Below are 7,124 nucleotides of genomic sequence, written 5' to 3'. Positions count from 1 at the left end.
TACCCTGACAGAGAGAGAGAGAGAGAGAGAAGAAAGGAATCACCAAGAAAGAGAAGAATGATGATATCCAGCTCAGGACCCTGGGTGTGCCAAGCCCATACTCACCAGATGTGAGCCCCTGGGGGTGTTCAACAAGATAGTCTTCCTCAGATAGTGAACTCTTGTGTAGTCTTAACTTCACAATATACTGAGATTCTTAAGATTATAGAACAGTTAAAGAACAAGAAATCTTATGGACTGGACTGTATTACAGTAACCAAAGTAAAGAACAGTTGGTGGAGCTTGTAGCATGGATGTTAGAGTCGGGAAGCTATCCTACAAATTTACTTTCATTTAAGGTAATTCCTATATATAAAAAGGAATCACCAGATGACTTTTTCAATTATAGACCAATAACAATACAGTCAGTTTTAAATAAGATAATAGAAAATTGTATTTTTTTCCATATAAGCAAATATTTACATCAATATGGACTGTTAAACAACTCTCTATTCTCATATTAGAAGGGCAAGAGCACACAGACATTATTAGAGAATTTAGTAGACTCTTTTAACTTACATTTAAACAACAATAACTTCATAATGATTTTATTTATAGATTTGACCGAAGCATATGACTTAATTGATATCCCAATATTGCAACAAAAATTACTGAAATATGGTATAAGGGGAAGAATCAATCAACTCTTAGCATGTTATTTAACCAAAAGAAAATAGCAGTTGAAGTAGAAAATACAAAGGGAAAATCATATAATGTAAAGAGAAGAGTACCTCAGGGCACTCATGCAGGGCCAATCATGTTCAACATCTTTATAAATGACATATTCGAAGTAATAGAGAACTCCTTTATAAAAATTTATGCAGATGATATAATCTTATATACAATTGGAAAGAACCTGACAAAAATGGCTAAAGATTTACAGCAGGATTTAATACATTCACAAACTTGGCTACATGATAATAAATTAGCACTCAGCTTTGAAAAAACAAAATTTTTGGTAATTAGACCTCCTCATCAAACCTTGGACATGCATCCCTCTATTAAATTACATAAACATGAATGCCTACATGATCAGAATTTCCAGAATTGCAAATGTCTAACTGTGGAAGAAGTTTCAAATCATTGTTACCTTGGGTTATGGATTGACTACAGTCTAAGTTGGGCAATGCATAAAACAAATTTGTACAAAAAAATGAGATTTTATGTGTACTTTTTTTACTACATTAAGAATAAGTTAAATCTTAGAAAAAAAGTTGCCTTATATTATGCATTTGTGGACTCCCAACTCAATTATTTAGTAAATGTATGGCCACGAGCAAATATAACTGAAATAAGAGTAATAAACAACTTAATTAACAGGATTTTGAAACTTTTAATGGGGACAAACTTTTGGAATGACCTGAATAAGAGAAGGCAATTTTTGTTGAAATATAAAATCCTTTTTTTTTTCAGTTCAAAAACTGAAGTTAAATTTAATCTTGAAAAATCTTAACACTATTTTTGAAGAGTCAAATCTGCCAAGAAATGGCTTGCATAATTTAAGGAACCCTAGGGTACTAAATAGATTTGGAGATAGGCATACAGTGAATATAATAAACAACTTGTTGGCTAGTGTAGATTTCAGGCTCAGGAGAAGTTATTCTAACTCCAAATTAAAATTCTTAATAAGAAAATATTTGATACTCAATGATACAGTAGATTAGAATTGCTATGCAGATAAATTGCTATCTCAGTTTGCAGTGTGGAATGTACTATGTGTTGTGATTTCATTATCTTTTCTGTTAGATAACAAATTTGTATGCAAAAACTGTTGTAAATGAAAAATTACAACTTGTCAAGAAATTTACTTTTCTTAACAAGTTCATTCATTGTAAACAAATTCTCTAAATAAAAATAAATTGTATTGTATTGTATTATTATTATTATTATTATTATTAGTCATATAGGGCAAGGAAGCCTGAGGCTTAGGCTGCACCAGCTAAAAAAAATTTCTGAGTTACCCTGAGAGAGAGAGAGAGAGAGAGAGAGAGAGAGAAGTACAAGAGAATTACCAAGAAATAGAAGAATGATGATATCCAACTCAGGACTCTGAGTGTGGCAAGCCCATACTCACCAGATGTGAACCCCTGGGGTTCCCCAGGTAAACAACGCACACGTACCCGTCCGTCCACATGGTGCACAGGAAACGTGATTCATCGGACCAGATGACCTTCTTCCAATCACTCAAGGTCCAGTTTCGATGCTTGTTTGCCCATTGTAGGTGCTGTCGCTGGTGAACTGTGGTAAGCATGGGCACTTGGAGTGGCCTGTGGCTATGCAGCCCCATTTTCAGCAGGGTTTGATGTACTGTGTGTTGTGGCACATTATTCCCATCACCAGCATTCCAATTACCAGTGAGTAGCACCAGAGCGCCCTTCTGTTGCCACATACCATCCGAGAGAGCCTCCGTTCACCTCAAGCATCGATGAGCCATGGTCATTCAACACCTCGCCGGCAGTTCATGGGTTTTACCACCTCGGACCACTTTCTGTAGGTACTAACCACGGCTGACCGTGAGCATCCCACCAGGCGTGCCGTTTCAGATATGCTCTGACCCAGTCATCTGGCCATTACAATTTGACCTTTGTCAAACTCGCTTAAATCTGCTGCCTTTCCCATCTGAAGAAGAAGAGTAATACTGATTAACAGAGCTCAGTATCAGGTGTTTTTGTACCGTGTCCCGACCCACGCACCCACCGTAGTTCACCTGCAGTTGCTTCGATTTGCATAACGACTCACCGGTCATAATGTTTTGGCTCATTGGTGTATGTTGCAGATATTAATTAATAATAAAAAATATACTTAATTTACCCCGAAGTTTTCATTCTCTCCCCCTGGGTGGAAACGCACTGGATTCAACATTGAATCCATCCCAAGGTGGAAGCCCAAACCAGGGAGGTTCCATACTCAGGAGGAGAGGGAATAGAGAGAGTGATCACCTTGAGGACCAGAAAAGCCAAAAAAAAAAAAAAAAAAAGAGGGAGATCAAAATCCTCTCAAGTTTATGTGACCCAAACAGCACAAAGAACAATTAAGTAACAGTTAAGGTAAACTAAAAGTGTTAAACTGAAACTAAACTAATATGGTTACATCAGTATGTAGAACATATTTACACTCAGCATAAAACATAATACTAGAACTCAAACTAAGCTGATATGGTTACAACAGAATATAGTAAGAGGGGGGTATCAAACGTTCGTACCCTTACCCAGAAATAATAGCCCTACACAGGAATTTTAATCCTTTTCTGTATACTCTCCATGTATAATAACACATTTCTCCCATCTGCAGATTAGTTGTTTAATGCCTTTATCATAGAAGTCTGCACTTTTTTGTCTGAAGCCATGATTCCATTTCATTGAAGACTTCCTGAAACGAATCAAAGCGGCGTCCACGCCGCTTTGATTAGTTTCAGGAAGTCTTCACGGTTTCTTCATTTCTCGAAACACGAAATCTGTCGGTGCTCGGGCAGAAGAATAGGGTGGGTGCTTCAGTAGTTCGAAGCCGCACTGGGCAACAAAGTTGGTGGTGGCAACGGCAGCGTAAGTCGGTGCAATGTCTGTGAGAAGACGGACACCTTTGGTGAGCATTCCACGCCTTTTCACTTTCAAAGCATCGTGTAACTTTTTCAAAAGATTTCTGTAATATTCTCCGGTAAGTATGGAACCACGAGGTAGCTAATCTGTCAGGATAACCCCTTTTCTGTCCCAAAACATGGACAACACTTTCTAAGCAGATAGAGTGGTCTTTGCCTTTTTGGGAGGTGTGCTTCCACTGCTTTGACATGTCTTTAATCTCCGAATCATACTGGTACATCCAGCATTCGTCATTTGCCACCAACCGATCAAAAAAGTTCTCAACATCTCCATTACACAAATTTAGTAGTTGGCGAAAATATTGCATTCGACCTTGCTCCGTGTGGAGACGTGCAGATGGTCATATAAAATGCTGTGGGCAAACCCATAACTAATTCCCACTGCATTTCCGATTAAACGAATTGTCACACATCTATAACTCAGCACCAGCTGCTCAATCTTTGCAACCGTTTCATTGTCTGTGGATGCTGATGACATTCCTTCTCTTGGCTCATCAAACACACTTGTACGACCTCACTGGAACTCTCGTTTCCATTACTTTACAGTGTCATAGGATGGACAATTCTACCCATACACAGCTTTAATTTCTTCGTCAATTTCCTGAGCTTTCTTGCCCTGCAAATGCAGGAACCTGATACTGCTCTATACACTTTGTCAACCATAGCGTCCTTCTTCAGATTTCGGGCTCCGCCTCAGGTGTAGCTCGGAATCTGAGGAAGGACGTTTTCAACTATGGGAATGAAATTTCACATGTTAGTTATTGAATGCGTAGACAACTTATATTAAAAACGGAATGTTCCTGCAGATGTTTTATCTATGTCACGGTACGAACGTTTTGAAACTCCCTCGTAGATATTTACCCTCAGCAGGTAACACAAACAGTGCAGAGGTGGGAAAAAAAATCAGATGGAAGCAGTTTGTGTTTGTATAATAGATTGGTGTCTTTCAAAAACAAAAGAAGCAAAGTTCTGGAAGGTGGAGTAAATTTCTTTGTTTTCCACAAGGTGATATTCCAACCAGGGCGAAAATCTCTTAACACAGTTTTTTAAGGGAATTCCCAAGTCCCGATAATTTACTGTCCAATGTTTTCGCCTAAATGGATGTCAGATGAAGTGAGACCTATGACAGAGAAAAAAAATGCATGAGACGCATATAAATTATCACGAGACAGATGCCTAGGGTAGATATAAGATAGTCAGTAATCGTCACAAAGAGGTTAGGCAAGTGAAGGCAGCTTACGAGAAATCATGGCAAAGGATGCGAAGAAAAATAGTAAAGACTTCTTTACTTATGTAAACTCTAGAAGGAAGGAGATGAGTCAGATTGATCCACTTGTTATCGATGGTACGATTGCTGATGATTCTGCTCAGGTAGCTGACAAAATGAATGAGTATTTTGCATCTACATTTCTACATTCACACATGAGGGATTCTGTAGGGAAGTGGAAGCCAGAAGTTTAACAAACTCGAACAGGGAGAAAACGATTATGTAATAGCTGAGAGAAAAGTGGAGGAGAAATTTCTGAAGTTAAACATAAGAAAGGCACCTGGAGTGGAGGGAATTTATCCAGTTATATTAGAGGAGACAGCAAAAAAAGTAAGCAGGCCATTGGCCCTCATTATGAGAGCATCCTTGGATTCAGGGGAGGTCCCCAAGATGCACAAATGTATCCTCAAGTCACAAATACAAAGGGAGGATCGACGGTGGCACGAGTAATTACAGACCTGTTAGTTTAACTTCTGTTCCGAGGAAAATAATGGAGTCACTGGAAAAGAAGCATTGCAGGATCATCTACACAAGACTGCTGTTATAGTTCAGACACATCATCGGTTTGTTAAGGGAAAGTCTTGTCTAACCAATTTCATTGGATACTATGATGTCGTCAAAAAGAACTGGATGAAAAAATAATTTTGATATCATATACAGTACTTGGATTTTAGGAAAGCTTTTGATACTGTTGCACATGGAAACTACTGTACAGTTTGGAGCAGTATGGAGTTAGGGGAAAATTGCTACAATAGACAAAGGGATGGTTGAGCAGGAGAAGACAGAGAGTGTAATCAATTAACACTGCTCTTCACGAACTAATGTTATTAATGAAGTTCCGCAGGGGTCCTTATTGGGCCCATTGTTGTTTTCTGTATTTATCAATGATATCGATGAAGGTATAACAGGCTTAATGTCCAAGTTGGCAGACGATACAAAGGTTGGTATGGTTGTTAATCACCGTAAGGACGGTATGCTACTGCAACAGAACTTAGAAAAGCTGAGCAGATGAGCTGAGAGGTGGAAACGGAAGTTTAACATTGGTAAATGTATAGCACTGCATATGGGTAGCAGTAACCCCAGAGTGAGATATGAACTGTGTGGTACTACACTCAAGGTAGTGGAGAATGAAAATGACTTGGGGGGGGGTAATTGTGCAGTCAGATATGAAGTTTTCTGAGCAGTGCAGACAGGCTGCAAGAGTTGCTAATGGGATTTTGTCAATGATATATAGGAATCTTGTGATTATCCCCTTGTATAAGGCAATGGTCAGTCCACCCCTTGAGTACTGGATACAGGTCTGGAGATCTCATTTTAGGAAAGGTGTTGAGCTACTAACAAAGGGTTGCTGCTACCAATATAGGCTTAAGTTCTGCAAATTGTAGCGTCTGGAGACCAGACACCCCTTAAAGGTGGTCTGATTTAGATGTATAAAGCCTTGAATGGTTTGAGCAAGCTTAATGCTGATGACATTCTTCCTCTTGCTCAGATTCTGCACCTGAGGGAGCATAAATTCAAACTGAGGAATGACTGTTGCAGAATAGATGTGCGAAAATTTGCATTTAGCCAGTTGTGGTTGATTGCTGGAAGAAAGTTTGCCGAGTCAGAATTCATAAAACTTTCCAAAGCCGAAACGCAATGACAGAGTAACCAAAAAAAAAAAAAAAAGTTCCATCTGTCGTTGTGAAAGTTGACAGCTTAAATAAATTCAAGGCTGAACTAGACAAGCTCTTTTGGAGTGAATGGATGGGTGAAACGGGAAGGTTTTTTTTTTTTTTTTTTTTGTGCTGATGCTATATAACCTTTCTTTCTTGCATCATATGCCTCTACTAATGCTAATGCCACAGTCAAATAAAACATGCTGCTGTTCTTCACGTTGTCCGCAAGAACAAAGGTTAGTATAATGAAGTCCGAATGTGTTAAATTTATCATTTAGCGATCCGTGTACAGTGATGACATATGCAGACGTATGACGTCTGCATGGATAGAGAACCATTTCAAATTTCTCCTTTCTTTATCCTATCCTTTCTTAAGAGGTTACTTACCGTTAGGTAAGTAACCTCTCGCGAAAACGTTCTAGTAACCCTCGGGCTCAGCGACGTGTCTCATCGTGTCTGCCATATTTAACAATTCGTTCCAAATGTTTTTCTTCTCACCCCGTGATGTTATGATTATTCAAGTTGTTTCTTATATCCTGCGCGGCACAGTGGTATCGTAAACGTC

The sequence above is a fragment of the Mastigoproctus giganteus genome, chromosome 8 (genome assembly GCF_048544385.1).
Source record: "Mastigoproctus giganteus isolate SK-2022 chromosome 8, ASM4854438v1, whole genome shotgun sequence".
Lineage (NCBI taxonomy): Eukaryota > Metazoa > Arthropoda > Arachnida > Uropygi > Thelyphonidae > Mastigoproctus > Mastigoproctus giganteus.
The sequence above is the reverse complement of the archived record's forward strand: the minus strand, read 5'-3'. Positions refer to the sequence as shown.